Consider the following 5,578-nt stretch of genomic DNA (forward strand, 5'->3'; position numbering starts at 1 on the left):
CAGACATTCACTGAGGCTGTGGTGCAGTGACTATGGCTCAGAATCAGCTGTTAGAGCTAAGCTAGCATCTACCAAGTTTTCATGTTTCCAAATCCAGCTTTTTGTTGCTCTCTTCAGTTTATTAGGGCTTTCTATGCAAATGCACAAAGCTGGCTTGTTCCAGCACTGTACCAAGGCTATAAGACAACAAAGTTATAGGACTGACTCTGCAGGAGTTAACTCAGTCGAAGTCAGTTTTCCCCACCTCAGATAATAAAATATGCAGGACTCGAGCCAGCACTTTGCTTTCAGGTGTCTTCCCATTCTTCCAGAAGCATGATATGGCAGTATCTGAACAAAAGGGCCCTGGGAAAAGCCAGGCTTATGAGCTCTGAACTCATGGTTATACAGCTATTGTTTTCCTCAGGATTTGTCCAATGATTACCTGTGACCAAAGTGTTCTCATCAAATGAGGTCTATCCAGGACACCATCCTCCTACCAACGCATCTGTATAGCGCTCAGACCTGCCCCTCTCCTTTGACTTAGGCCACCGCCTTCGTCTCTCACAAAATAGTCCCATCTCTTCAAGGCAATAAATAAATAAATAATCCTAATACCACAACCCTTATTTTCAGTAATGTGAGCATTCAGCTCCCACTCACATCACTTAAAATCAGGCCACAAATCTGTTCCTTTCTGTGCCTGCAGATGGTTGCTTTCTCTCTCCACAGATGGCATCCTGAAGTTGGGACAAGTGGCTTCCATGCAGAACTCCAAGTCTATTATTTGACAAAATCTGATAAAAGCCAAAATGTGTTCTTCCAAGGAAAGACAGAAGGCTATGCTTGTGGTAAAAATCCTTTATTAAACTAGATTTTGTAAATTCGTTTTCACATTAGAAATTCTAAATGCAATTATAAAATTGTGTTTCAGTAAAAAAAAATGACAGTTATAGTTAACAGCAAAATTACAACTTTATACAAATAAAAAAAAATTTAACTTCAATTTAAAAATAGACATTGATTTCTTCCAATGTACTGGTCCTGAACGCTTTGACACCTGGTAGCTACCAGAACACTCGGTCTTTTCACATGCACATTCACATAGAGTCATGTAGTACACAGCATACTTCATGTAGGTGAAGTAGCATTCAAACAGCATTACCAGTTGGGTTTTCACTGTTTTGCTTGTGTTTGTTTTTTTTTTTTTTAATTAAAAATATTTTTATTAAACAAACAAACAAACCCTAATTTTGATACACAGGCATTGTGGTAACAAACATTCCTTTTTCAATGTTTGTACTCTATCCTCTTCCTCGCTCTGTGAAGACGGCAGTACTACTCTGTAAACGTGAAGTGCATTTGAAGACATGACCATGAGCAACATAAAGTCCATGTATGATTTATCACAGTACATTTATGATGATCTGCCATTGCTATCATCAATAAAAACTGTCCTCTTATTTACCAGACTTATTTTGTGGCAAGATGAAGTAACGATTTGGTTACTCTTCATCTGCTCATGTACTTGTTTAGAATACACGTTCTGCTAAACATGTAAAGATCTTTCTGACACTCTACGCACAACCAACCAGGTTAAAGTAGGGCATCTGCATTGCTTTGATGAAGACTCCCAAGTCACAATGGCTCCCAACAGCCACAAAAAATGCCAGTTACATTTTGCCTGAGGTGTTCCTCAGCAGGCCTATAAAAAACACTAAGTTTAAACAAGATTATACCACATGATTAAAAACAAAACCCAAGTTAATCCACACATTATCAAGGTATTGTTTAAAAATTACTTGTGCCCCATTGCTTTCATGACCAATAGAAATGCATTTCCAAACACTTGCACCACTTAGAACAACTAATCACCATTGCACTTAGGAACTTTTTATTCCTTCCTTCCTTCCTTCTTTTCTTTCTTTACTGTAGGGCTACACATCACTGCTACGGTTGATTGTTGAACTGAATTTTGCACAAACAGTTTGAGAATCTTCCTATATTAAAAATTGAAGTAAACATTAAAGTGTTTCATAGAAGAAGAAACCAGAAGTCACATAAGGGGTGAGCAGCCTTGCAACCACATGCTGCTGAACAGATTAAGAAGTGGCACACAATACAGGCATTTGAAAAGTCACACGTTTCAGAGTGCTGGTGGCCATACGACTAAGTGCTACTTGGATTAAAAATATCAAATGCAGAATTTTCACAATATGCCTCATGACTCACACTGATGCAACTGCAAAAGACATCAAATGTAGTTTTCAAACAATTCTATTTTAAATAATTCATCTCACTATAAAATACTTACCCTATTATAAAAACAATTGAAGAATCACAAGAATTCCGGTGTGTTTTTCTGTATAGTTTGGCAAGAATTAAGAAACTTCCTGCTTTCAAATAACAGAACCCCGCTTTCTCTCTCTGCACTGATTTTCTGCTCCACTCCATATCCCGCTCCGTAAAGCTTCTAAGCACACACTTAAACTCCTACAGGTGAAAACAGCTGAGCTCATCATGTTTTCTCTGAATTGGAAGGGCAATGCCTCAAGTCAAGCTGCTGAAGCTGATAGAGGTTTTGTCTACAATTTCAATAAAAGCAAGACAGCTTCTGCCTGTTACAATATTAAACTATAACTTTCATCCAAATTCAGCCCGCAATCAACAAATTATAATCAGGCAAACAACCAGCTTGTAGGAAGGTATGGTATCCAAAGTACCTCAGCGAGCCCAGGCCTGTACGCAAAGACACAAGGGACAGAGAAAGAAGTATTCCAACTGCTCCAGCTCTGCACTTCTCCACTGACTAACAGATGGGAGAAAAGCTCTTCTAGTAGGGCATGGAGCTGAGGTCTTGCCCTAAACATTTTTAGCCTTATTTGGTTAAACACAAAGAGAGAAAATAATGAGAGGGAGAGACACTGAAAATCTGTGGGTGCAGCTTCCATAGACTGTTTTTGCACTTTTTTCTTTTTTTTCTTTTTAATTTTAACCTCTTTCACACCCTTGATCTTGATTTATTTTTTTAATCTTACAGCAGCAGGTTCAAGAAAGGCTCAGAAAGTGGCACTTCAGGAGGACGCCGAGCCCACCAGGTCGGGCATTTTCTGGAGAAGTGAGAGCTGGGTGCAGTCACTGCTCCTCACTCGGCCAGCAGGAGAGAAGCTGTGCTTCTCACCTCCAGGGTAAGCGTATCAACAACTAGGCTAAGATGAACAGATGGACGAGGCAACAACTCCTGCTCATCTTCTGAACTGAAATCTAAGCTGTCTTTGTCCATGTCAGAATGGTGTGAATATGCTGAGCGAATCAGGCCCCTTCCCAACACAACCAGAAGTGCAGGCATTTCTCTGGGCACAAGTTCACTTGCCTTACAACTTTGGCACCCAGCTGCTCAACACTGACATTTCCAAGCATAAACTGAGACTTTGCTGGGCAACTCTGCCAACCAAGCCAACCATCAGGGACTATGCTGCAAGGAAGTGCCCCAGAGAGCCACATCTCCATTCAGTATAAAAAGCAGCAGTAAGGAAAATTTGCTCAAAAACAGAAGGAACTTCCTTTGTGCAGAAGAATGATCCTAGCTTCATTTAGGCATCTCAGATGTCTACAGCCCCAGGGCCTGAAAGAATGTCAGTCTTTCATTCTAGGCAGTCACAGAGGATGGAGCACAGGCTTCACCCCATGGGCGCAGTAGCATAAACAACCCTGATAGTGCTACCTGGGGAGCCCAAATGTTTTGTATTTCAAGCACTGCTTAACAGTGTAGTTCAACAAGGAGAGAAAGGGACATGAATCAATAAAGTACCCCCCAAAAATATAAAACTTATTACTTAAAACAATTATTCCAGTAAGAGTCTGTTTGATTAAATATTATTCAAGCTATTCTTGCATTTAAAATCACCAAAAAAGATTACTGTATCTGTTAAAGCATGACAAACTCATTTTTTGATCTATCATACACTGCATTCATTGTGTATCTATTACAGTAAATACAGCAGTAAATGCAGTAAATTTCATGTCTTTCCATTTGTCAGTGACACATTTGCAATGAAACCTATTTCTGTGCACAGCTTTTCTCACAGAAGTTCCTTGCTTACACTGCCCATGCACACAAATGGCAGAACTTGTACACACATATGGATTCATACAGAAACTCCCTGTGTGTGAAGTTCCTGGATAAGATTTACTGAGAAAGTATTTTAAAAATGAAAAACTCTCCTATTAATCCTTAACCTATGAATACTATTCCTAACACACAATTCCTATCCGTTCTTAAAAACAAAGCATTACATTAGGAAACAAAAAAAAATAAAAGCAAACAAAAAAAACCAACCGGTTTAATGAATTCATGAATTCCTATGGCCTACAGGAAGCAAAGGTGTACGATGCAATTCATTGTAGAAGGTGAAATGAAAAAGGGTTCTGATTGCTTACTGAAAATCCATGCCAAAGTAGAGGTGTTTCTATTTATTGGGTCTTTCAGACTTCATTTTTTTTCTGTTGTTTTTTTTGTTTGTTTCTTTTTTTGTGGCTCGGTTTGGTGTTTCTGTTTTTAAAACATAGATACATTCAGATGCAAAACCACCATGAACGGAGTACCTTTCATATCTTCTTCAAGATGGGCGATTACTACTGTAATATTCACATTCAATTTGATGTTAAAAATACATTGTAAATGTCTCAAAGATAAACAGATTTTCCACAAGGAAATTACCAAAGTTAATCTGCACAGAATGAAGACATCACTATTAAATACCTGTAAAATGAAGCAGTACTCATTTCATGCCATTCACAAAGTCATACAAGGTATACTCTTCATTCAATAGTTTTTGTGGGTTTGATTTTTTTTTTTTTTAATTAATGAGCGCATTTCCCATTAGTTGTGTGTAAGTAGATGTTTTATTTTCTCCTTTAACAGACTGCTAAATCTATAAAAAATTACCTAACACACGGCTGGTCTTAACATCCAGTCCTTCCATTTGTTTCAAGAGTAATTAGGAATAGAATAAGAACAACAGAACTGGTTGAGTTGTCACAAAATGACCACTAAAGAGAACACCTCTGACTCTTGAAGAAATCTGGAAGTACTTTAACATTCAGTGGCAATGGGATTTGAAATAGCAATAGTTGCTGAGTTCCCACCTCTCCTCTGCCCTTCAGAAGGATTGAGCACAAAGCTCTGAATCACAAAATAGCTGTACAGGGTTCTACATTCCAAAAACACTGGAATCACCGAAATTTAAATAGGTCAAGTGAGTTATAGACTGAGTAAGCTGAGAAGACTGCTGTATCTAAAAATTGTACCTCAACTGCCCTTGAACACATTATAAAATTCTCATCAGAATTCTTAATCTGCATTACTAAGACTTCAAATCCTGGATTTTTTTTTTTTTTGTAAATTAAAAAAAAAAAAATTATCCCACAAGAAAATGTTCTTAGAAACATATTGACAAGACCATGTGCTGCAAATTGAGACCCCTTCTAATAAATACCATCCTTTAAAACAGATTAGAAAATATTATTGCAGTTGTTCAAAACGTTTTTAGCTGTAATCCAACATCTCATTTTTTATGTTCCTCCTCTCATTAACCCT

This window comes from Tetrao urogallus, assembly GCF_951394365.1.
Source record: "Tetrao urogallus genome assembly, chromosome: 4".
Taxonomy (NCBI): Eukaryota; Metazoa; Chordata; class Aves; order Galliformes; family Phasianidae; genus Tetrao; species Tetrao urogallus.